This window comes from Candoia aspera, chromosome 5 (assembly GCF_035149785.1).
Source record: "Candoia aspera isolate rCanAsp1 chromosome 5, rCanAsp1.hap2, whole genome shotgun sequence".
Taxonomy (NCBI): Eukaryota; Metazoa; Chordata; class Lepidosauria; order Squamata; family Boidae; genus Candoia; species Candoia aspera.
Genome location: NC_086157.1, coordinates 89,656,465 through 89,684,305, shown reverse-complemented (window position 1 = coordinate 89,684,305; position 27,841 = coordinate 89,656,465). Strand labels below are relative to the sequence as shown.

At 38.8% G+C, this 27,841-nt stretch overlaps 1 long non-coding RNA gene across 1 annotated transcript in view; it reads right to left on the bottom strand.

Annotated features, from left to right (window-relative positions):
* Positions 1 to 9,886: 9,886 nt before the first annotated feature.
* LOC134498367 (uncharacterized) overlaps positions 9,887 to 27,841 on the bottom strand; it is a 65,096-nt gene continuing 47,141 nt past the window's right edge. Inside the window, exon 3 of the long non-coding RNA XR_010068029.1 lies at positions 9,887 to 10,149. This is a non-coding gene — a long non-coding RNA (uncharacterized LOC134498367). The remainder of the gene's footprint in view (positions 10,150 to 27,841) is intronic.

Sequence of the window (27,841 nt, the reverse complement as noted above, 5' to 3'; positions counted from 1 at the left end):
ATAAGAAGTAATTCATGGCTGGCTCTTGTTACATATTTTACAATACCTGTTGTTGTTGTTTATTCATTCAGTCGCTTCCGACTCTTCGTGACTTCATGGACCAGCCCACGCCAGAGCTTCCTGTCGGTCGTCAACACCCCCAGCTCCCCCAGGGACGAGTCCATCACCTCTAGAATATCATCCATCCACCTTGCCCTTGGTCGGCCCCTCTTCCGTTTGCCCTCCACTCTTCCTGGCATCAGCATCTTGTCCAGGGTGTCCTGTCTTCTCATTGTGTGGCCAAAGTATTTCAGTTTTGCCTTGAATATCATTCCCTCAAGTGAGCAGTCTGGCTTGATTTCCTGGAGGATGGACTGGTTTGATCTTCTTGAAGTCCAAGGCACTCTCAGAATTTTCCTCCAGCACCACAGTTCCAAAGCATCTATCTTCCTTCTCTCAGCCTTCCTTATGGTCCAGCTCTCGCAGCCGTATGTTACTACAGGGAACACCATTGCTTTAACAATGTGGACCTTTGTTGTCAGTGTGATGTCTCTGCTCTTAACTATTTTATCGAGATTGGTCATTGCTCTTCTCCCAAGGATTAAGTGTCTTCTGATTTCCTGACTGCAGTCAGCATCTGCAGTAATCTTCGCACCTAGAAATACAAAGTCTTTCACTGCTTCTATATTTTCTCCCTCTATTTGCCAGTTATCAATCAAGCTGGTTGCCATAATCTTGGTTTTTTTGAGGTTTAGCTGCAAGCCAGCTTTTGCACTTTCTTCTTTCACCTTCTTCATAAAGCTCCTCAGTTCCTCTTCGCTTTCAGCCATCAAAGTGGTATCATCTGCATATCTGAGATTGTTAATGTTTCTTCCAGCGATTTTAACTCCAGCCTTGGATTCCTCAAGCCCAGCATGTCACATGATGTGTTCTGCATACAAGTTGAATAGGTAGGGTGAGAGTATACAGCCCTGCCGTACTCCTTTCCCAATATTAAACCAGTCCGTTGTTCCGTGGTCTGTTCTTACTGTTGCTACTTGGTTGTTATACAGATTCTTCAGGAGGCAGACAAGATGACTTGGTATCCCCATACCACTAAGAACTTGCCAGAATGTGTTATGGTCCACACAGTCAAAGGCTTTAGAATAGTCAATAAAACAGAAATAGATCTTTTTCTGAAACTCCCTGGCTTTTTCCATTATCCAGCGGATATTGGCAATTTGGTCCCTAGTTCCTCTGCCTTTTCTAAACCCAGCTTGTACATCTGGCAATTCTCGCTCCATGAATTGCTGAAGTCTACCTTGCAGGACCTTGAGCATTACCTTACTGGCATGTGAAATGAGTGCCACTGTTCGATAGTTTGAACATTCTTTAGTGTTTCCCTTTTTTGGTATGGGGATGTAAGTTGATTTTTTCCAATCTGATGGCCATTCCTTTGTTTTCCAAATTTGCTGGCATATAGCATGCATGACCTTGACAGCATCATCTCGCAAGATTTTGAACAGTTCAGCTGGGATGCCATTGTCTCCTGCTGCCTTGTTATTAGCAATGCTTCTTAAGCCCCATTGAACCTCACTCTTCAGGATGTCTGGCTCTAGCTCACTGACCACACCGTCAAAGCTATCCCCGATATTGTTATCCTTCCTATACAGATCTTCCGTATATTCTTGCCACTTTTTCTTGATCTCTTCTTCTTCTGTTAGGTCCTTGCCATCTTTGTTTTTGATCATACCCATTTTTGCCTGGAATTTACCTCCGATTTTTCTAATTTTCTGGAAGAGGTCTCTTGTCCTTCCTATTCTATTGTCTTCTTCCACTTCCGCACATTGTTTGTTTAAAAATAATTCCTTATCTCTTCTGGCTAACCTCTGGAATTTTGCATTTAATTGGGCATATCTCCCCCTATCACTGTTGCCTTTTGCTTTCCTTCTTTCTTGGGCTACTTCTAGTGTCTCAGCAGACAGCCATTTTGCCTTCTTGGTTTTCTCTTTCTTTGGGATGGATTTTGTTGCTGCCTCCTGAACAATGTTGCGAACTTCTGTCCATAGTTCTTCCGTGACCCTATCTACTAAGTCCAGTCCCTTAAATCTATTCTTTACCTCCACTGCATATTCCTGAGGGATATTAGTGAGCTCATATCTAGCTGATCTGTGGGTCTTCCCTAATCTCTTTAGTCTGATCCTAAATTGTGCAAGAAGAAGTTCGTGATCAGAACTACAGTCAGCTCCAGGTCTTGTTTTTACCGACTGTATAGATGACTGCCACCTTTGGCTGCAAAGGACGTAGTCAGTCTGATTTCAGTGTTGTCCATCTGGTGAAGTCCATGTATAAAGCCGTCTCTTAGGTTGTTGGAAGAGAGTGTTTGTTATGCAGAGTGAGTTGTCTTGGCAAAATTCTATCAGCCTATGTCCTGCTTCATTTTGTTCTCCCAGGCCATGCTTACCTGTAATTCCAGGTGTCATTTGACTGCCCACCTTAGCATTCCAGTCTCCCGTGATGAAAATAACATCTCTTTTAGGCGTGTTGTCCAGTAGGTGCTGCAGATCCTCATAGAACTGCTCTACTTCAGCTTCTTCAGCATCTGTGGTTGGGGCGTATATTTGGATCGCTGTGATGTTAGATGGCTTGCCCTGAATTCGAATTGAGATCATTCTGTCATTTTTTGGATTGTATCCAAGCACTGCTTTAGCCACTTTACGATTAATTATGAAGGCTACTCCATTTCTTCTGTGGTCCTCTTGTCCGCAGTAGTAGATCTGGTGGTCATTTGATGTGAAGTGGCCCATTCCAGTCCATTTCAGTACACTGACGCCCAGAATGTCTATCTTTAATCTTGACATCTCACCAATAACCACATCCAATTTGCCCTGGCTCATAGATCTTACATTCCAGGTTCCAATGGTGTGTTGATCCTTAGAACATTGGATTCGCCGTTCACCACCAGCACCGTCGGCCGCTAACCATCCTTTCGGCTTTGAGCTAGCTGCGTCATCACGTCTGGGGCTAGTTGAACTCATCCTCTGTTCCTCCCCAGTAGCATTTTGACCATCATCCGACCTGGGGGTCTCATCTTCTGATGGTATACCGACATATCTCTGGTTGTACTGATCCATTTAGTTTTCACGGCAAGAATACTGGGTTGCCATTACCTTCCCCAGGGATCGCATTTAGTCTGACCTCTCTGTCATGACCTTCCCGTCTTGGGTGGCCCTTCACGGTTTAGCTCATGGCATCACTGAGGTGCTCAAGCTCCAGCACCACGACAAGGTAAGGATCCTTTGCTGAAGTTACAATACCTAGTCTAGATTTAACTCATGACTTCAACACAAAATTACAGGAGAAAAATTAATTGAAGGTTTTTAAGAAAATGGAGGTTCAAGGTAAGTTGCTGTTCAATTAAATATTAAATTCAAAAGAGATCCTAGCAGGCCTCCCCTCAGAATGGGTAAAAAATAAAGATGGTGGCTGTGACAAAAACATTGAACACCTGAAGAAATCTTGACTTTTTGACCCACCCTGAGGATACCCCTAGATCATAGGTATATTGAAAAGGTATGATTTGTTATTATTGTATAATAATAGAAGCTTTCCTTTGCAGCATGCCGTCTTTCCATTTAATCATCATTATAATGAGTGGTGTCAACCCATGGATACTATATAAGGACAGTATAGCTCAGCTTCTTCTTTCACTGTTTCCACGGTACAGTAAGTAAAGTGATGCTGCTGATTTCTGGTGCCTAGAAAATGAAAATGAACTGTATCACTTCTTTATCTTCTAAAAGATGTTAAGGGGAATATCAGTCGAAATCTGACCTTTATTTTTTGAACTGATGAAAAATTTAGCCAAATTTTTTAATAATGAGTATTTCCTCTTATGCTAAGCATGATACAATGCAAAGTATTAGGCTAGTTATCTCCCTGTTTAAATGGAATTGTCTAGTTGTATTTTTGTGTTGACATGGAATTTATAATCAGATCTCCTGTGCTGTGTTTTCTTGCCTTCCATTCACAATTCCAATTATGGCAGATATTCCTGTAAAATATGACTTTGACAACAATTGCCTAGAATTCTTAGACATATTTATGCTTGATTCAGGAAAACAAACAAACAACAAGAAGAAGAAAACCCAGGGTGCATTTATTACTATCTTTGAGAAGAGAAGATTAAGAAAAGCTATGATAGCTGTCTCCAAATAACAAAAATGCTGTCATATAAAAGATGAAGTTGACATGTTTTCTGCTGTTCCGCAAGGCAAGACTAGTACAAGTCCATAGATATTGAAGAGAAGCAGACTTCAGCTAAGCAATGAGAAAGACTTCTTAATGATAAGAGCTGTTCATCAGTGGAACTGAATGCCTTGGAAAGTAGTGAGCTGTCTTGTGCTGGAGGCATTTATTTAAGCTGGACAGCCATCTCTCAGGGTTGCTGTAGCTCCATCTTACGCACAGATCCTGTATTGGGGGAGGGGGGTTGTCTCTCTGTGGGCAAGAAAAGCTTCAGTATTCATTTTGATGATGAGGAGGACGATGTGTTAACTTTTAAGGACCACATGGATAGAAAATATAAAATTCCTTGTACTACTATGCTAAAATCTGCACTGCAGGTTCCAAATAAAAGTTCTTCCTATACAAATGAAACTCCTGTTTTTCTTCATTATTCTCAGTGGCATTTTTTTTTTTAATTCTTTATTGCTGGAGGTGGCAGATAGTATTTTACTGATGTTATTTTCTGTTACACATCTTTCCATCAGACTGAAACTTCTTTGGCTGCCCATACTTTCCTCCTGATGCCTTTCTTTGGGAAGTTATAAGAGAGACATGAATTCTTTGGGAACTTATAAGAGAGACATGAATTTAGACAGTTATATAGAAATATAGTTCAAGACAGGGTCCATCAACTTATATTTAATTAGATGTCTATTAAAATATTAACGATGTGCCCTTAAATAACAAATATATCAGGATGAATAATCAATTATTGACATATTGAGAAATAAGATTTTTAAAGTAAAGTCTGGAAACAAGCAGATCCATAATAATAATAATAATAATAATAATAATAATAATAATAATAATAATAAGGCTGTGAAAGTCTTTCAAGGGTTGTTGCTTCACTGCAATGAATGTCTGAGTAAAGCACCCCTTTAAATTGTTTTACAAAGCAAATTTCTAAGAGGATAGCAAAGGGACCATGTTGCTTTGCATTGCTATGGTTTGCCGATCCTCCCAACCATCTGCTGTAGTATTAGCTGAAGTGCCTCCAGGCTGGAGCATTCTTGGCAGAAGTCTTTCAGACTGAATTCTGCTGTTTTTTGTTTTTTTTTCCTTCCAAGTGATTTTCCCGCAGGTGCAGGGTCCACTTTGTTTTGGATCAACCAAATGTTGATCCATTGGTTGTGACAAGAATTGACCAACTGGCTTGTTGCCCAGGCCTGACATCAAGGGCTGAGAGAGAGTGACTGGCCCAAAGTCACCCAGCTGGCTTTCATGCCTAAGGCGGGACTAGAACTCTCAGTCTCCTGGTTTCTAGCCTGGAGCTGCAATCACTAACCAAACTGGCTCTCCAAACTCTATGGCATTTGGATTCCACAGTGTATTCCAAAGATACCCAACCTGGAAGCTTTTCAGCCAGTGTAGGAGGACAAAGGTAAGAGAAGCCTTCTCCTATAACACCAGCCCAAAGCAATTTGAGGAAATGTGATCTCCTTTGTCAATGTGACTTTATTTATTGTATTTATTTGGAGAAGAAAATCACATTGCCCCAATGGCAGAAATCTTTTAATCAAAACAAATCTAGCCCTGTAATATGCAATAATATATTTCTTTCCATCAGAGGTACCTTTTTCCTTTTAGATGGAACATGCGAAGAGAAAACTCAAAGAAGAATTTCTTTGTATATTATAATTAATCCCTTCACTGCAGGGGCAATATGGTGTGACTGTAAGGGCAATCGTTTCCCCCTCCCTTTTGCCTATAGCCTTTTCCCTGTTAAGTCTCCTTTCCAAGAAATCAGGAAAATGAAACTCTTACAAAATTGCCTTTCCATGCTGGGAAAAAAGCCCAGATGGCAAAGCATGTGATTGGGGTAGCACAGATGAGAGCTATATGTGGCCAGGAAGGATGAATCAGAGAGCAGAAGGAGGAAAGAAACAAAACGATGCCTGTGGTTGTTCATAGAGGTGGATGCTTTCCAAATTTCAAAAGAAGAAGAAGAAGAAGAAGAAGAAGAAGAAGAAGAAGAAGAAGAAGAAGAAGAAGAAGAAGAAGAAGAAGGAGAAGAAGAAGGAGAAGAAGAGGAAGCAGCAGCAGCAGCTTGTATGTCCTTCTTGGAGCATACTTGTGATAGATTTAAATAAAAGGCCTCAGTAACGTCATTAAAACAATTTTTCATATGATAATTCTCCAAGAAAGGAACATTCTAGAAAGCTTAAAAGCTACGTTGGCCTACCAACATAGAATGAATGATATTTTCTTTTTAATGGCAGATGAAATATAAATTGGATCATTATAAAAATGGTTGTTAGAGTGACCCTCTCAAAAACTGATTCAAGGGAACCTAAGTATTTCAGACAGAAATAAGAAATGGACACAAAGTATACGTTGCAAAAAAGGTGGTCACAAGTAAAAAAAATTACATTGGGTCAGTTTCATTAAAACAGGATTTATTAGGAAAGGTTGTGTACACAACTACCAACTACGAAGAATGCCACTTATGACCTTCCTTCCTTCCTTCCTTTCTTTCTTCCTTCCTTCCTTTTTCAGAAATGTGGGTGGAACTGAATATTAAATAAATCACTGAGGCAGTGATGTGGATTGAATGTAGATGGATCTATCCATCCCAATTAGCTATATAAGATGAGCTACTTTGAAGTGTCATGTATTTTAATGGGAAGCATAAATATCCTATTATCCTTTTCTGGGGAGGGGGGAACTAATATAATAGACAAAATGTATTTTATTGTTATATATTGATGTCAACATGCAAGCTTAGCAGAACTACAATAGCTTAGTATGACTAGTATGACCTTATCCTTACACAGTTACAATATGGTTCAAATCAGATGGGTTTCCTAAATTCATGAATTCAAGTTTAGTTATTAACAAGACACATTTAATTTGGGCCAGCCTATTATCAGAGAACAGACAGGTACACTTATCCACTTTGCAGTCACTATACATAAACTTGAATGAGAACATACTGAACATCAAGATTCATAGTGTTCATAGTTCCACAGTGAAAAAAAAAGTTTGTGTCCATGCATGTGTGTATAAAAACTACTTATGTTAGAGAAGCACATTAAAGTGTACACAAAAATGCATTGCAGTACTCAAAAACCCTTGTAAAAAGTGTTTACATGAAGGAAACATGGATACAAGTATGCATAAGTTAAATACGGACTTCTTAATGCAGAATGAATAAATCTACTGCTGGAAAAAAATTAGAAAATGAGCTTTATGAAAATTGATAGATTACCTCATGCTGTCCTTGAGCAGTTTTACAAAGTTGTACACTGTCATTCAAGAAGGGAAATGCTGTGTCAGAAAATAATTGTTATTTTTACTTACTATATTTAAATCTATCATCATTTCAAAAACTTAGGACTAAGCTAGGTCAAAAAGACAAATAGATTGAAGCCACTGTTTGCATTACTACTATAATCTAAACTTTTCCACATGATCATCTGATATAAGACAACTTCCCTTTTAAGCAGTGCTAGAACCCTGATCTGTTCAGTGAACAATATAATTACCCCAAAACTTAGTAACAGTTTAGGTTACAGCATATGAACTTCTTAAAAAGGGAAAAGTTAAGAATTATTTCCTGATGCTTTACTCAAGATCCTACATAGTTAGGACCTGGGTGCCTTTGGGATTGCCTGCTGCCAGTGGTGTTCTGCCCACCAAGTAAGAACAAGGAGGGAGGACTCTTTCTTGTCCCTACTTTGAGATAATGTTACCATCAGGGAGCTTGGAATTGGGCCATTTCTGCATCCCTCATATGAAACAGGATTCCCCCTGTGATTAGAGCAGCTCCAACCATTTTGGGATTCAGGAAGCCTTTGGAGAGTGAAATGGAGATAACACCTGTGGAGATTATTTTTGTCTGTTGGAATAATGTTTTCTTGGCACATTAGGGTGTTTGATTATTACTGTTGATGGTTTGTTTGTACTGTTTTAACCCTGTTTGCAGAGATGGTGTGTATTCCAGACATGACTATGTCAGCTGATAAGACCGAGCAATCAATCAATCAATCAATCAATCAATAAAATATTGGCTTTGGTCCATCCATTTCTGACTTTGGCTTCATACACCTCTGGCATGTGGCCAGTGGCAGATTGCCTTCAGTGAATGAAGCCCTTAAAAAGAAATGTTTTTCACTTCTAGCATATAGATTCTGAATGGAATGTCACATGTCCTCATGCTGTGCATGAAGCTGTTCATAACCTTTTGAAATTCTCTATCCAACTAATGGGCAGAGAAAATGGTGGATATTTACTATAAATATCTTGAGAGGAACTCAAAGTTTATAATGATGCCTCAAGAGCACAGCTACCCATTAGTGGTGATAATAGCATCACTACTGAAAAGGCTAGTGGGAGGAATTTCTTCAATATATCTTCCTTGAGGCTTAATGGAAGCAATGAAAACCAGGAAGCTGCATATTGCTGGGAAGATGTTTCTGCAATGAACAAATCTTTCACATATACCCCTTTGGTCAGCTCATAACCAAATAACTACAAGAACACTTCATTCCATCTTACAATCATTTCTCAGAAATTCTTTCTATTTGAAGGAATATATAAAGCAAATTTATTTCATAAAATTGAATAAAACTTGGTAGGAAAAAAATACCAAAGAATTAACATATGTGAAAAGTGAGAACTGAAATTGCTTTTCAGTGACTCCTACCACATGCACATTTTAATGCATCACTGTAGCTGCACATAACCTTGCCTAGCACACAATGCTGGTAGCAACCCCCAGGCAATGAGATGCAAAGCTTAAAAACCCTCTTTCTTTATCATCTCCTGAGATTCGGACTCAGGTGAAAGCTGTCTGCCACATCTCTCAGTCTATTACATAGGCCAGCAGAAGAAAAAGCTATTTGAACTTAGAATTTAAAAAGTAGACTTGCCAGCTTGTTGGCCTGGAGGATCTGCTGGACTAAAACAATTCACAAGGCTTGCTAGAATGATGCCATGGTGAAACAAAAGGGTATTTTCTCCCTTCCTGGACTGTTGGAGAAGGTGAACAGCAACTGGCAGCACTGATTGGCTTATTCAGGCTGTGGAAGACTAGGCTAGGCTGAAACTCCTCCCTGTGAGTTCTCTGCTATGTCAAGTATATTTGGGGACCACAGATGGTGTAGGGGAAATGTGTGTTGGGTTTAATGTGTTTTCAAGGTGCTTTGCAAACAAAATAATTGTGATATAACAGATCTCAGTTTATAAAATGCATTATAAGTCTTATTTCATATTACCTTAGGAGAATACATTTATTGTTGTTGAAAGAACATCCCATTTCTCATAATGCATCTTCTGAGAAACACAAGGATTTTATCTTCTATCTTTCAGTGAGCATTCACATTAATTAAAGATGGTGTTAAAGTAATGCTAAGGAACATGCCGATGTCTCAGTTTCATACTACCCTTTTGTCTCATGATTAAAATGAAGAGATTTCCGTTGAAAGATTTGTACCAGGTAAGAAAAGGTGATGGCTATATTGCTAAACAACTCAGTGAAAATGTTATCTTAATGGTCACAAAATGAAAAAAAACCACAGACTTTCAGATTCAAATAGGTACAGTATCTTATTTAATTTTAAAAATATCATAAAGACATGCAGTTGCGTTTGTTTGCTCCTATCCATGCTTTTGATTTCTTGCTTCTATGTCAATATTTTTTATTCTCATGTAATGATATTATATTGAATGGGGAGAAAAGGTTCCCAAGATTCAGTTATGAAATAGTCAATTGGTCAATCAGTCAATCAAGATAATGGGCAGAGCCCAGAAAAGCCCTGGGCAACTCAAACTCTAAGCAACCAAACAACAGCAGAAACATTTTCTCTCTCCTTGGGAGCTTTGAGGAAAGGAAGAACCATCTTCATTTTACCTTTCGTCTTTATGTTCCATCAAGGAAGGCAGGACTCTTTCCCAGTTGGTTTGCTGGAATTAGATAGATGAGAGAGAGAGGGGGGGGGGTGATAAATAGATGATAGAGATAAATAGATGATAGACAGACAGAGAGACAGACGTTAGATAGTCCTATTTTGTTCTACCTGTTTTGTGTGTGTCTAAATGCATATTCATGCTAGCAAATAACTCTGGGTTAAAGCCTCCTACAGGATACATGAGACTTTCCCCTTCATTTTTCCCACTGTGTTCAATTATCAGTTAGCTTTATAGCATTAAACTACAAAATAAAACAACTTTTTCTGAACTCTGTGTCTTGCTTTGACAGGGAATTTAGTTTATCATGCATCCCAGCTTCTCTGTTAGCTACTGAAATCCAAGAGTTTAGAGGAGGTCCCACTCATTACCTCCTAGTAATGGTAGATTGTGAAATTTCTCTGTAAAGAATTGTGATGGTAGTCACTAGACAGACCCCACTCCCTAAGTGTTGCAGCAGGAAAGGTTGTGTGGAAAGGGCCTAGAGATTTCCCCTTGAGGAAGCCAGAGGTGCCACACATCACATCCCCATGCAAGTGTGTGTTCTATTTCAGTTATATAATACCACTGATCTTTGAAAATGGTGTCACTGTTGGAGGGACAGGAGCAGATCTAAAGTTTTCTCCCAGATCAGTTGGCAGTCCTATTTCATTTCCCTTTCTTTTGCCATTTGCATTACTTCTTTTTCTCTGAGTTGCATACAATCTTTTACTTTCATCTAATTTCCTCATACCCTCTAATTTAGTTTACAAGATCTTTGGAACTGGGCCCTGTTCCTTTTACTTATGATTTACTTAACTTTGTTAATCAATAATAGTATAAATAATATAACTGTGATCTGGTGTGCTCATATATTCTTGGTTAATCTTTGGTCCTTATCTGCTGCCTTCTTTGTCGTTCTGACTTCTGGCTTGCTTTAACTCTGCCTCCTGGCTCAACCTCTACAGCTCTAGTCCTGACTACTGACTGATCCCACAGCTCTGGTTTTTGGCTCTGGATCATTATAATTTGTTGCTCAGAATATCTTATAACCATGTAAGAAGAAATTGTGATGGTGATTATGATACTCTATATTTCAATTCAGTTTTGCTTTCTATAGTTTGTGTTTTACATAATTTGCTATTTTTCCCTGCCTAAATGTGTTCCATACTTCATGGTGTTTTATGACCCTTAGACTGAATGTTACAGAAAATTAAGAACCAGAATTTATGAAGTGCTGAGTCCCCAGTAAAACCTGATATATTGGCTAGGAGTCTCCGATTTGCAGTCAATTTCCCAGTAGAGCAGGAGATATCTAAATTTTACACACCACTCTCACAACCAGTGCTAATGATCTCATCCATTGTCTGTTTTAACAAAAATGTTAGTGAGTTCGAATTCATCCCTACATAAAATCCCTGAAGAGCTATACTGGTGTGGATTGACATATATAAATCAACACACACAGACACAACACCACACACACACACACACACACACACTTAAATCTGTTTCTTTACCATAGCAGATATTAATTTTTTTGTGGAAATTGTAATGGGAGAAATAGGGAAAAGATATGAATCAATTACAGAACCCAAATTTTACATTCAGGAAGTTCCAGGGAAAGATTCTGCTAATCTGTAATGCTCTCCTGATATTTTGACATGAGAAATGCAATACATTGGGAAGGTGCAAGATTCTTATTGCTGGTATAGAATATACTAATCTTGATAGGCCAATGGTCTGGCTTGGGTGGAAGACTACTTGAAATATGATCATACAGATCGTTTCTTGTTAAGTAGCCTAAGCCAGAAGTCCCATTGCTAAATCATGGAAATAGTTACATTTGCAGGATTTGATATTTATGGAATTTCAAATGCATGTTTATTATACAAAAATAACCACACTATCCCAAACACATTGGTTAGGAAATAAGATTAAAAAATAAATATTATTACATGAATACCAATAGCCTGTAAGGATATTGCCATCTTGGTTGTGAGTATATATTTAGCTTAAAGGTTAATAGAACTCAATCAAACCCATGTTGAATAAACTTCCTTGGCTTCATCAGAGCTATGAGTTTGTATCAGGAGAGAATTTAGTAGGGCAGGACAGTGATCCGGATTTGAAGGGCAAAATGTAATTCAGAGTGCATGTGGCCACAGATGTAACAGCTGTCAAGAATACCTTAAACCAAATACTTCTTTTCCTGAGATGACACCGTACAATTTTACTGAGACCCCACCATTCCTCCTGTCCTCAATCTTTCTTGTGTCACTATTGAGTGTATTTAATGTGCACTATCACGCACACACACGCACACAAGGAAGGCTAAAATCAAATGTGGATGGCATTGTTTACAAGGAAAAAAAGAGGAGAAGAAAGCGAATAGAAATTATCTGCACTGTTCAAAAATAGAAGCTAATAAGTAATGACTAATTTGCAAGAAGGTTAAATGAACAAGGGAAGAGGATTAAGCAAAAAGAATTACTGCACCTAAAAATCATCATGTAACACAAAGAAATATTAGACTTGGTTGTGAAAGGGAATAAAGAAAACAATTGGAACAGAAAAGAGAAATGGCAAATTGGATAAAATTGGATAAAAAACTAAAATGGGAATGAGCATCATCATCATCATCATCATCATCATCATCATCATCATCATCAATTGGTTGTCATAATTGAGACTGCTGCTAAACACAAGCACATAAAAAGAAATCCTGAGCAACACTAAATTGTAACTGTACTGACAACAATCTATTTCCATCCTCCACAATATTGTCATCTGCCATGTATCTTTTAGTCCTCAAGCTTGCCCTCGCTATTGTGAGTAAGGGGAGAGAGGTGATCACCTGGATTAGGGATCCCTCTACATTAGGGGGAATTTCCATCAGTCTTAAAGAAGGTTCTGATACACCCCCTTCTGGAGCCAGAGGTTTGGGACATTTGCCATCCAGTCTTCAAACTTCCTTTTTTAGGGAAAATTGTTGAGGCAGTGGCATCACACCAGCTTTGCAGCACTCTAAATAAAACAGATTATCTGCACCCTTTTCAGATAGGAATCAGGTCTGGTTATGGGATAGAGATGGTGTTGGCCACTCTTCTTGATGATCTAAACTGGATCTTGGATGGGGGTGGTGCTCCCTTCCTTATCCTCTTGGACCATTTGGTGGACTTTCTGGAACCCTTATGAGGAATCGAAGCACTGTTTTGCAGTGGTTCTGCTCCTTCCTTAGTGAGCACTTTTAGTCAGTGATGGTGGAGGAGGGCAGATCACCCAAATGGCTTCTAATATGTAGAGTGGCACAGGGTTTGTCTCTCTCCCTTGCTTTTAAATATCCATATGAAGCTGCGGACACATTGGTTCAGGGTACAGGGTACAGCATCAGCAATATACTGAGGATACCCATCTTTACAATACTGCCACAGGCCATAAGGGAGATGCTGTGATGTCCTATCCCAGCGTTTGGAGACAGTAAAGGTCCAGATGGGACAGAATAGATTGAAGCTGAACTCAAGTAAGACAGAATTACCCTTTGTACATTTGGGTTCTCTGTTGATGCTAGTCTTGTCTCTGGATGGGCAGGCAGTACTCATGAAATAACAATTTCATCATTTTGAGGTCCTTATAGACACACAGTTCCTGCTAGAACAGTAAGTGGAGGTGATAGCTAGAGAGGTCTTTGCTCAGCTGTGGCTGGTGCACCAACTGCAACTCTACCTGGAACACTACCTGGTGCAGGAGGACTTTCAGCACCACCTGGCTGGTCTACTGCAATGAACTTTACATGGTGGTGTCTTTAAAGACTATATGGAAACTACAACTGCTCCAGAATGCAGTAGTCTTTTTTTAATTTTAAGTTTGAAACAAATATAAAAACTACAAAAAAGCAAAAAAACTACAAAAAGAAAAAAAAAGAAAAAAAAAACTAAAGAAGTGTGAAACACAAGAAAAAAGAATTTTGAAGATTGCATAAAGAAGTGACTTCTGACTTTCAACAAGAATATACAGCAATTTCCATAATCAATTCCTTCTCTATATCAAACCAATATCAGATTATTTCTATAAATCCTTCCATTAGCACATATACAAATCACTAATGCAATTGCTCCTTCCCCTTATATATTAAAAAGAATATATATATATGAATATGAATATGAATATATATATATATATATATATATCAACTTACTTCTCCCATAAAACATTTATTTAGTTATTTCCTTCCTACCACTATTCTATATATTTCTGTCCACTATAATAGAAATCAAATTATAAAAACCTATAAATTGTCTACTTTTATAATTAATAATACTACAGCAATCTTAACCCTATTAAACCTAAAATCAAGCAATTATTATTATACCTTATAGATACCTTATAAATCTTACAAATCAAACAAACCTTTAAAAAAGTCCAGTAAATCTTAACGCAAATCATTAAGGAGAAATGGAATCATAGTAGCCTCATTATCAATCCAATTATGCATTCTTAAATTTTTACCCTATTTCATAATATACCAAGATTTTAAAAAAACATATCTCCCTATTGCACACAAGGCATTTTTCTTGCAAAAATAAAACAGCCCAACTGCCCCCTTAAAAACTCAGACTTCTCAGCAAAAAAAAAAAAACCTCCCACAAAGCAGATTATTTTCTGTCCCATAACATTCCCTCAGAAAAAAACAACTGCCCTTATAATCTGCAGCTCAGACTGTCACTTTAACCCCTTTCGCACCAAAATGTACTCTTCGTCTGGCATTACTTCAGTCTCACTGACAGTAGAAGGATCTCCATCCTTGTCAAAACCTTCATCTTCTTCCATAACATCTTCAGCCAGATGATGCACTTTAGAAATAATATCTTCCCCAAAGTCCCGAATATTCTGCAGAATAGCCTGACAGGAATCTGACAAGACCTGTTTGTAGGTCTGCTTAAGCTCACAACGGAACTCTGAAAAAACCTCTTTGAAATCCTCCATGTTTCAGGCAGTAGATTATAGCACCCCCTAGATAGTTAATTTGTGCAGATAAGAGCTAATGAGTAAAAAAAAAAAACTTCTGAGTGAAATTGAAGCAAGAGAAAGTGTGCTAACAAGCAGGCGTCAGGGAAAGTGAACAGACAGCTAAAGATTCAAAACAGCAAATTCAACATGTAGGAAAACGTTGAATCTTTCAAATTCAGTACAAAAATAATAACAGGGAGGCAATTATTTATTCTCAATTCTCCTTAGTCTTCAAATGGGAAAAGAAGCCAAAACTAAAAAAAAAAACAATTAAAATTTTAATCCAGAAATAATGATAAGCACCAAGAGAGTCTGCTTCTTCTAACTGTAGAAAGCCACTCATAGAGTACAAAAATGTTTGTTGTTGTTTATTCGTTTAGTCGCTTCCGACTCTTCGTGACTTCATGGACCAGCCCGACCCAGAGCTTCCTGTCGGTCGTCAACACCCCCAGCGCCCCCAGGGACAAGTCCGTCACCTCTAGAATATCATCCATCCATCTTGCCCTTGGTCGGCCCCTCTTCCTTTTGCCTTCCACTCTCCCTAGCATCAGCATCTTCTCCAGGATGTCCTGTCTTCTCATTATGTGGCCAAAGTATTTCAGTTTTGCCTTTAATATCATCCCCTCAAGTGAGCAGTCTGGCTTTATTTCCTGGAGGACGGACTGGTTGGATCTTCTTGCAGTCCAAGGCACTCTCAGAATTTTCCTCCAACACCACAGTTCAAAAGCATCGATCTTCCTTCTCTCAGCCTTCCTTCTGGTCCAGCTCTCGCAGCCATGTTACTACAGGGAACTAAAACTATTGCTTTAACTATGCGGGCCTTTGTTGTCAGTGTGATGTCTCTGCTCTTAACTATTTTATCGAGATTTGTCATTGCTCTTCTTCCAAGGATTAAGTGTCTTCTGATTTCCTGACTGCAGTCAGCATCTGCAGTAATCTTTGCACCTAGGAATACAAAGTCTTTCACTGCTTCTACATTTTCTCCCTCTATTTGCCAGTTATCAATCAAGCTGGTTGCCATAATCTTGGTTTTTTTGAGGTTTAGCTGCAAACCAGCTTTTGCACTTTCTTCTTTCACCTTCATCATAAGGCTCCTCAGTTCCTCTTCACTTTCAGCCATCAACAAAAATGTTTAAAAATATATAAATTGGGTGATTTAGAAATAGGGTGGCTCAACCTAATGTCTCTTTAAGGCTACAATGAGGGTTGGAAATGGTGATGTCCTTGCCTCCTGTCGTCTCTTACCAGGTCATCACGAATGCTGTTTGTGTTTCTCTGGCTACAAGACAGAGTTTTGGAGAGCAGATGGGCTGTTTCCAAGCTTTTTCTTTATTCATGAAAAACCTCTGGGCTTCGGGTAAAAACTTGCCCAAGCCCAAAAAAGACACTGCATTGTCAGTTCTGTCCATGGAGCTGATGAACACAGCTGTTCAGTCAGCTATATTCCCCACCAGAAGTTCCAGAATGCAGTAATGTATATACTTGCTGGTCCCGCTGATGGGAACATAAAACATTAATTCTATGGGCTCTGTACTTGTTAGCAATAGACTTTGGATACAATTTAAGGTGCTGATGTTGATGTACAAAACTGAATGTGAAGCAGGACCACCTGCTCCAACCTGAATTGGCCCAGCCTATTAGATTTTATAACAAATAGCTGCTAGTGATCTTACACTTCTAGAAGGTGAGGGAACCAAGACTAGGAGGTGCTGCTTTTCTGCAGTGGCATCATTGCTTTGGAATGTTTCCCTTTAGAGATTAGACTCACCCAATTCCAGCTGGCTTTCAGGAAGTTACTGAAAACCACATTATTTCAGAGGGAATATTCTTGACCTACAGTACTGCCCTATTTTTTATTTTATTTTATTTTATTTTATTTTATTTTATTTTATTTTATTTTATTTTATTTTATTTTATTTTATTTTATTTTATTTTATTTTATTTTATTTTATTTTATTTTTATTGATACTGGTGTTTTTACTCAGGATTTTTAAATTTTATTGCATTGTAAGCCACTGACCTTCAGCAAAGGATTGTTACCTTGTTGTGGTGCTGGAGCTTGAGCACCTCAACGATGCCATGAGCTAAACCATGAAGGGCCACCCAAGAGGGAAGGTCATGACAGAGAGGTCAGACTAAATGCGATCCCTGGGGAAGGTAATGGCAACCCACCCCAGTATTCTTGCCGTGAAAACTAAATGGATCAGTACAACCAGAGATATGTCGGTATACCATCGGAAGATGAAACCCCCAGGTCGGAAGATGGTCAAAATGCTACTGGGGAGGAACAGAGGATGAGTTCAACTAGCCCCAGAAGCGATGCCACAGCTAGCTCAAAGCCGAAAGGACGGCTAGTGGCCGACGGTGCTGGTGGTGAACGGCGAATCCGATGTTCTAAGGATCAACACACCATTGGAACCTGGAATGTAAGATCTATGAGCCAGGGCAAATTGGATGTGGTTATTGGTGAGATGTCAAGATTAAAGATAGACATTTTGGGCGTCAGTGAACTGAAATGGACTGGAATGGGCCACTTCACATCAAATGACCACCAAATCTACTACTGTGGACAAGAGGACCACAGAAGAAATGGAGTAGCCTTCATAATTAATAGTAAAGTGGCTAAAGCAGTGTTCGGATACAATCCAAAAAACGACAGAATGATCTCAATTCGAATTCAGGGCAAGCCATCTAACATCACAGTGATCCAGATATACGCCCCAACCACAGATGCCGAAGAAGCTGAAGTAGAGCAGTTCTATGAGGATCTGCAGCACCTACTGGACAACACGCCTAAAAGAGATGTTATTTTCATCACGGGAGACTGGAATGCTAAGGTGGGCAGTCAAATGACACCTGGAATTACAGGTAAGCATGGCCTGGGAGAAAAAAACGAAGCAGGACACAGGCTGATAGAATTTTGCCAAGACAACTCATTCTGCATAACAAACACTCTCTTCCAACAACCTAAGAGACGGCTTTATACATGGACTTCCCCAGATGGACAACACCGAAACCAGATTGACTACTTCTTTTGCAGCCAAAGGTGGCGGACATCTATACAGTTGGTAAAAACAAGACCTGGAGCTGACTGTAGTTCCAATCACGAACTTCTTATTGCACAATTTAGGATCAGACTAAAGATATTAGGAAGACCCACAGATCAGCTAGATATGAGCTCACTAATATTCCTATGGAATATGCAGTGGACGTGAAGAATAGATTTCAGGGACTGGACTTAGTAGATAGGGTCACGGAAGAACTATGGACAGAAGTCCGCAACATTGTTCAAGAGGCAGCAACAAAATACATCCCAAAGAAAGAGAAAACCAAGAAGGCAAAATGGCTGTCTGCTGAGACACTAGAAGTAGCCCAAGAAAGAAGGAAAGCAAAAGGCAACAGTGATAGGGGGAGATATGCCCAATTAAATGCAAAATTCCAGAGGTTAGCCAGAAGAGATAAGGAATTATTTTTAAACAAGCAATGCGCGGAAGTGGAAGAAGACAATAGAATAGGAAGGACAAGAGACCTCTTCCAGAAAATTAGAAACATTGGAGGTAAATTCCAGACCAAAATGGGTATGATCAAAAACAACGATGGCAAGGACCTAACAGAAGAAGAAGAGATCAAGAAAAGGTGGCAAGAATATACAGAAGACCTGTATAGGAAGGATAACAATATCGGGGATAGCTTTGACAGTGTGGTCAGTGAGGTAGAGCTAGACATCCTGAAGAGTGAGGTTGAATGGGCCTTAAGAAGCATTGCTAATAACAAGGCAGCAGGAGACGAGGGCATCCCAGCTGAACTGTTCAAAATCTGGCAAGATGATGCTGTCAAGGTAATGCATGCTATATGCCAGCAAATTTGAAAAACACAAGAATGGCCATCAGACTGCAAAAAATAAACTTATATCCCCACACCAAAAAAGGGAAATACTACAGAATGTTCAAACTATCGAACAGTGGCACTCATTTCACATGTCAGCAAGGTAATGCTCAAGATCCTGCAAGGTAGACTTCAGCAATTCATGGAGCGAGAATTGCTAGATGTACAAGCTGGGTTTAGAAAAGGCAGAGGAACTCAGGACCTAATTGCCAATATCCGCTGGATAATGGAAAAAGCCAGGGAGTTTCAGAAAAACATCTATTTCTGTTTTATTGACTATTCTAAAGCCTTTGACTGTGTGGACCATAACAAATTGTGGCAGGTTCTTAGCAGTATGGGGATACCAAGTCATCTTGTCTGCCTCCTGAAGAATCTGTATAACAACCAAGTAGCAACAGTAAGAACAGACCACAGAACAACGGACTGGTTTAAAATTGGGAAAGGAGTACGGCAGGGCTATATACTCTCACCCTACCTATTCAACTTGTACGCAGAACACACCATGCGACATGCTGGGCTTGAGGAATCCAAGGTTGGAGTTAAAATCGCTGGAAGAAACATTAACAATCTCAGATATGCAGATGATACCACTTTGATGGCTGAAAGGAGAGAGGAACTGAGGAGCCTTATCATGAAGGTGGAAGAAGAAAGTGCAAAAGCTGGCTTGCAGCTAAACCTCAAAAAAACCAAGATTATGGCAACCAGCTTGATTGATAACTGGCAAATAGAGGGAGAAAATGTAGAATCAGTGAAAGACTTTGTATTCCTAGGTGCAAAGATTACTGCAGATGCTGACTGCAGTCAGGAAATCAGAAGACGCTTAATCCTTGGGAGAAGAGCAATGACAAATCTCGATAAAATAGTTAAGAGCAGAGACATCACACTGACAACAAAGGCACACATAGTTAAAGCAATGGTGTTCCCCGTAGTAACATATGGCTGCGAGAGCTGGACCATAAGGAAGGCTGAGAGAAGGAAGATCGATGCTTTGGAACTGTGGTGTTGGAGGAAATTTCTGAAAGTGCCTTGGACTGCAAGAAGATCAAACCAGTCCATACTCCAGGAAATAAAGCCAGACTGCTCACTTGAGGGAATGGTATTAAAGGCAAAACTGAAATACTTTGGCCACATAATGAGAAGGAGGACACCCTGGAGAAGATGCTGATGCTAGGGAGAGTGGAAGGCAAAAGAAAGAGGGGCCGACCAAGGGCAAGGTGGATGGATGATATTCTAGAGGTGACGGACTCGTCCCTGGGGGAGCTGGGGGTGTTGACGACTGGCAGGAAGCTCTGGCGTGGGCTGGTCCATGAAGTCACGAAGAGTCGGAAGCGACTAAATGAATAAACAACAAAGCCACTGACAGTTGCTTGATTGCAGAAGAATATAAATTCAATCCTCCAGTCAATATTTTGACTCATTTTTAATGTGCTCAGTTGCCAAACCACCTGGCATAAACAGAGCTACATATAAGAATTTGAACTGGAGGCAGGTCAGAGGTAAAGCCAGTGTGGTACATTGCTTAAGTGTTCAATTAGGAAAAATCCAGGTTCAAATGTATTGTTAGCTGTGGAAGCTTTCTGGGTGATTTTAGCCCCATCAGTCACCCTCAGCCCAACCAAACCTACAGGATTTTTGTGGGAATGAATTTTAGAAATAAGTGTTGTGTATGCTACCTTAAGCTTCTTGACAAATATGGGATATAAATTTAACAAGTAAAAGTAAGTACAATAAAAACAAACTCTCCCTCATCTTTTATAGAAAGGTCCATGTTATTTTCTTAATTAAATAATGGAACTGGTATGCTATTCACTTCAGGATTTTTTTCCCCAACCTCCTAGGAATTCTACAACTCTGGCATTTCCTACCAAAGATTTAAATAGGTCCAGTCTTGGTTAGTTTTTTTTTTTTTTTTGAAATAGCCAAAATGTACTAGGTGCTTCTACCTGCTGAGACTAAGTTAAAGACCACTTCAACTCACTCCATTCCACTGTGGGTTCAGAGTTCATGCCAAGACAAGCATAGCTGTAATTATTATTACGGATTCTCTTTTCCAGAACAAAGCTAGCTCTTCAGTATACAATTGAATTTGGTATTCATTCAACTTTATGAATCATTTCTGTATATTTTATAGAAAGTGTACCATGTGCAGCAGATTGATCAAGATTTTCTTGTGAGAACAAAACAAAATAAAATATAAATCAGCTTTCCCCAATCTGGCATCTCTGGAGATGTTGAATTACAATTCCTATCATTCACGTTTTTTGTTGACTGCCATTCTGTGGTCATAATAATACAAAGATATGTGTTTACCAAAACACTGCAAAAATTGCATGTTTTAAACATAGGTCTCTGCAAGAATTGTTTATGGAATATGTCAACCTTCCTGATCCTAGTGCTGTCAAGATGTATTGGGCTACAATTCCCACCATCCCTGGCCAGCTTCTGAAATTTAGATTTAGAAATTTAGCTTTCATGGGTATAATTGAAATGGACTGAAACATGCCATGGAAGGAGTCCCACTTTTGAACAGCTTCCTCATACAAGTGTGTTTGAAGCTAAGTAACATGATAATAATGTAATATATATATTGAATAATACTATACATTCATCATATGTGCAAAATAGCTCTGGCTATATAAATCAAAATGCTTTCAATAGGTCTAGCAGGTGTGTTAGGATTAAAGCTCATAGAACAGCCATAGTCCACAATGGATGTGAATTGTAGGAATTGTCCAGGGATTTGTCTCCTCCCCTATTCATTGTAAAGTTTTTAGACTTTATCATGGTTTGTAGAAAAAAAAAAAAAGTTTTAATCCCTTGTGGAGTGTAGGTAGAAGTAAATTCTGATACTGAAATCCAAATCCTTTTCCTTTTCATGTGCCATTCCTTTCTTTGATGTGTGTTCAGTAGACATAATTCAGGGTTTCTGATCACACATTTAAACTGTAAAGCCCCCTCAGAAGAAGTCTCTCTGCAGATGAATGTGAAAATAACAGTTTCAGGTATTTTTATTACAGCTTTTGTAGCAAGGGTGATGTTTTCCTCTCCTCCATGCTATCTTAACAAAAATTGATGACTTTCAACTCAGGTATGAAGTTTCTTTGGAGTTCATGGTGTCTTTTAAGTGTTTCAGTCAAGTCTTCACAACAGATGCACATGGCTCTTGAGGGAAACATCATTCTTTCAAGCATGTGAACATCTTTTCCTCCACGACCAGATTAAGGAAAATCAATGTTTTCTTTATAGCATTTTAAAAAAAGCAAAAAAAACTGGTGTTTGCTTTCCAATATACCTTTCATCTCCTAACATTCCTCTTTTAAATAAAGAAGTCTATTTTATTTTCTCTCTTTTTCTCTTTCCCCATTCCTTTATACTGTAGCTAATTAATACAAAAGGGTACCCCCAGCTTTATTCTGCTTCAACCACTATTTCTCATCTATATATCTCAATTCAGGAAATGTATATAATGTATATAAAAAATAAAGACGATCAGGGGAATAAAGATCGGGGGATTTTTTTTTGTATCTTTTGTATCTACTAGGTATATACAACTTTATAAGAATAAAAGGAAATAGCAAGTAAGAAGGTAGTTTAGAGAATCATCTTCTCTCTCTATAGAAATAAATGAACTAGAAGGAATAAAGAATTCACATTCTTAGTGTTAACAATCCAGACTTAAAGCAAAGTATGTAAAATATGCTTCAGTGCAGGATGGGGAACTGCTCTAAAGAGATAAGCTTTATCTTTTGGTTCTGAAAACTGTAAGTTATTGAAAATTGTAGTTTGTTCCTCACCCACTATGTTTAAAAAAGAGTTCTCCCCACTCTCATCATACACACACCAAAATACTTTTTTTTTCATAGTTTGTGAATGCAGAAAGATCTTGGAAATAGCTTCTGCTTTGGCATGATTGCTGTTTCCCACATTTCCTCTCTCACTTTGGCTGCATCAGGAAAGAGTAGGAAAGGTGAACTTGTTGTACAAAGATGGGTGAAGACAGGGAGAATATTGGCTGTTACAAGCTGAGATAAGTTTCAAAGAGAGGTGAACTCTGATTTGTAACAGCTGGGAATTTTCAAATCCTCCCATACAAAATATGATGTTGCAAACTCCTCCCCCCACCCTGCCAAGACAGCACTTCTATTTGAATGCTTGCAAACAGGGCAAACACCGATCTCCTTATGGTCTGTATTTATCTCAATCATTAAGTTACTTTTCCTGTTTCTCCTTTTCCTATGGTACTGGCCTGCAGGACAGATGGGGTGGATCCATCTTGCAGAGGAATGCTCCTTGGTGAAGTCATTCAACCCTGAAGCTAAGGGTTGTTTTCCCCCTTTTTATTGGATAAGTATGGTATTGCATTTGACATTGTATTACGTTTTTTATTTTTAATTTGATTACCGAAGGAGGCATGTGAGCCACTCAGTCACTTGTTCCTTAAAGCAGCACAGCATATAACAACAACACTAAGAGATCTCCAGACAAAGAGAAAAAGAAAGAACGAAGAGTTAGAAGGATATACAAGCTGTAGGTGCACGAAAGGGAGGGAGGGAGGGAGGGAGGGAGAGAAGGAGATAAGACTCAGATGTCCAGCTTGACAATGGTGTAATGGTTAAGAAAAACAAGAAAAGGAAGTCTAAAAACAAGGAGTTAAAGACTCAAACTGGGAAGTCTTTTGTATCTCTGAAACAAGAAGGAAACAAATGTGGATAAAGCAAATGGGAAAAGGAGAAAGCACAAGCTTTTCTCACTGCAGCATTCTGCTCAGCAGGGGTTCTCCTCTCTGCAGCAAAAAGGAAAGAGAGAGCATGACAGGCTCACCCCTGAGGAAAGGGCCTGTTGGATCAGCTGGAGGATCATAGCTAGAAGAACCAAAAGAAGTAGACTGGATCTGATGGGCCCAGATGGAGAAGATCCAACCCATTAAGCAGGATAGAGCAAAGAGAATAGAATCCAAGAATGAGAAAACTGCTACAAGAAACTTCTGCAGAACCAGCTTCTGATTTGGGAAGGGTTGGTTTGGTAATATGTCCTGGGCTTTTAAAATCTGGGGTTTGCAGAGGTGCCATGTGTGCATGGCTGGCACCTAAATCAACAATGTGTCAGCTAATCTCTGCATCAACTGAAGCTTCCAGACCAACTGCAAGACTAGGCCCATAGTGAGTTCATTGTAGTAAACTGATCAATGTTCCCTGGGGTGGGCGGGATATAAGAAGGGGAACCACCACTGAAAAGGTTCTCCTCTTCTTTATTTGAAGTCCTTGCTCCATCCAAAGCAAGGAGTCATGATAAAGCAAAATAAACAAGCCCATGAATACCTTTAAAACAAGCACTTCAGGGCCTTCCAGTGGGAATGGCGGACTGAATGGCTGTGCCCACTGGTTCAGCGGGCAGAGCTGACAAAGCAGTAACTTTTCGGGGGCTCAGGTAGGTTTTCCTGAAGCCAAGGAATGTTCTCTGGATCAAGAAGAACACCTGAAGTATCTGTCCTCCAGACTGCTGCTTGTAGCCACAAGATTGCAAACAGTGTTTTGCTTTTGACTGGTAAGAGCCAGCTGGGAGGCAGGGACTTCATCACTTTCCAAGCCACTCTGTAGCCCTAAAGGGACACTAAGACCAGCCACCCCATTTCTAAATCATCAATTTGTAACTTTTTAAAGTATATGTACCCCAAGAGAGGCTTTCTACAGTGAGGAGCAGCTGGTTCTCTTGTTGCTTAATGTTATTTTTGGGATTACCTTTTTGTTTAAACAAAATTCTTTTAAGTTTTGGATTTCATTTTCCTTCCAAAGGAAATTCCAAAGATTGAAACAATTGTCTTCCTGTTGTTTGTTTTGTATTAAATTTGAAGATATTAGCATTTTCCTACACCCTGAATTGGCTGATTTGAACCTTCAGTTTTCTGTTCTCACTTTCTCTTGAGAACTGTCTGCTATCTCACTCTCACCTTATGTAAACACACTCTGGAACTCTTCCATATCTTCCAGTTTTGTTGGTTAAGTTCCTAGGGGCCGCAGTAACCTGCTGTGTGAGACATGGAGGATTTCTAACAGATTGTTTCTGACTTCCACCAGGATTTTGAACAGAATTCTTCTGACTTCTATTAAACTTTTATGCAAGATATCCAGGACATTGTGGAAAATATGAGATCTAAATGTATCATCAGGTTGGGGATGTGGTGGATGAAACTGAGGAATTTAAGAGTGATAGAAAGGTTTTTTTTTAAGACCGAGATTGGGATTTTTATCAAGATGCTGTATGAAGATTGGATAATGGAGTTGGAGAAATCAAAGGGAGAGAGTGATCTTCAAGCCATAAGTAAAATCCATCTCCTGGCCAAATGCCATGAAAAGAACCTGGAAACTTTGAGGGGGGCAGTTGGGCTGTTTTATTCTTTCAAGAGGAAAGCTCTGTGCATATTGTGGGGATAAGTAACTGCTTTGATTTATTTTGAAGTGGGATAAGTGTTGAAGAATGTTCATCTGTTTTGCTTTAGGGATTTGATTGATGCTATTTGCCTGTAAAGATTTGGATTTACTGTTTTGAATTGGCTTTGTTTTTTGGGTTTATTAAAATGAAAATTATTAAAACTATTGTATTGGGTTTAAAGAATGTTTATCTAGTTTGCTTTAAGGATTTCATTGATGTTATTCCCTTTTAAAGGTATGGAATTACTGTTTTGAATTGTCTTTGTTTTTTGTTTTTATTAAGATTGGGATTATTAAAATTGTTGTACTATTAAGTATAATAGCAGACAACTTATGTGCTTTTTAATTTGATTCTTATTATAGCAGACAGAAATGAATAGAATAGTGGCAGGAAGGGAATAATTAAATGTGTTTTATCTTTCAGAAGGGAGAAAGATGTTTAGGAGGTTTATATAAACTTTTTTTCTTTATTTTAATATAAGGGGGAGGAGTAACTGTACTTAGTGATTTTTCTTATGTGTTAAAGTGGAATGACTTATAGAAATAATGTGGTGTTTTGGTTTAATATAGAGTAAGAGATTGATTATGGGAATTTTTGTATATCCTTGCTGTTAAAAGTCAGAAGCCACATCTTTTTGTAAATTAAAAAAAAAAATCTCTTGTTTTTCTGCACTTTTTAAATTTTTCTTTCTTTGTAGTTTTTTGTTTTTTTGTAGTTTTTATTCTTCTCTTGAAACCTAGTATAAAATTATAAATTATAAATTATATATAAATTATACTAATTTAGTATAAAAAAAAAAACCAAGGACCTCGGATTACAGTTGGACACTAACTGATTTTTTTGTTGCTTTGATCAAACATGTAGCGTTCTTGCTGACAAGTTTGTGCAAGTTTTTGAGCAAAGTGTGTCCTGGGACACCTGATTACTTACGTCTCTGAAGAAATTGCTGAAGATCCATCGCTGTATTGACACTCAGTGGATATACTAGGTCAGCCTTTCTCAACCCTTTGACCCTGGAGGAAACCTTGAAATATTTTTCAGGCCTTGGGGAACTCCTGCACATTCAGGCTCAAATATAGGCCAGAAATTACTATAAATACAAAAATTATTACATTTGTTTCTTGGGTGGGTCTGTATATACAGTATGCATGAACAGTGTTCTAAAACTGAAAAGAAAGAATAAAACCTACCTCTTTAATGTGAAGTTCCCTGAATTTGAATTTTTTTTTTAAATAAATCATGATCTACCAGGGAACCCCAAATGACCTCTCATGGAACCCTGGCTGCAAAACCCTGTGCTAGGTAGAAGTTAAAGCCAGAGGAGGGGGAGAAAATACAATGGTATAAATAATAATGTGCATAAAATACACATACTGACTGATATATTTTTTCTTCTTCTAGAAGCAGTGATTCATCTTTCTTCTTGAATTGTTCCTTCCATCTAGTTTCTGGACTTATTTATTCAAATCTCACACTTTTGGTTTACAGTATGTCAGAAAAGAAATTGTAGGTGGGTGGGGAGATGGGACAACTTTTACATCTGTGTTTCCTTTGTCGCTCTTCTCCCACCAAAAAGAATAAATATATTTAAATTATACATGTTCTACTGATATTGTATTCTTGTTACCTAGAAACAAAAGCCAATGAAAGAGTATTCAAACATATATAAAACTGATTTGTATAAAAACCCGTTTTCTTTCTTCTATACTATACTTTTTTATAGGGACGCGGTGGCGCTGCGGGTTAAACCGCTGAGCTGTTGATCGGAAGGTCGGCGGTTCGAAACCGTGCAGCGGGGTGAGCTCCCGTTGTTAATCCCAGCTCCTGCCCACCTAGCAGTTCGAAAACATGCAAATGTGAGTAGATCAATAGGTACCGCTTCGGCGGGAAGGTAACGGCGTTCCGAGTCGTCATGCTGGCCACATGACCCGGAAGTGTCTATGACAACGCCGGCTCCAAGGCTTAGAAACGGAGATGAGCACCGCCCCCTAGAGTCGGACTCGACTGGACTTTACGTCAAGGGAAACCTTTACCTTTACTTATACTATACTTTCCCCCCCATTTTTTTTTGTTTTTTGTTTTCTTTCCTTAAGAAGCAGTTTAGAAAGGTATGCATTTTTCTGTCACATCACACATAAATTACAAAAACTATTAATGGGATTTGCTCTAGGAGTAAGGAAAGTATTCCTTATCCTGTATTATTTCTGTAGCTCATTCTGTCCTAGGTAGAGAGATTTGAGATGGTTCTGTATAAATTCTGATACATGCTAACCTGATCTGTACCACCCTGCTAACATGATGATCAGAACTGAATTATTCTCAGCTTTTATAACTCTTTAACATTACAATGCAAATTTCAGATTTTTAAAAAAATTCAAAAAAAAAT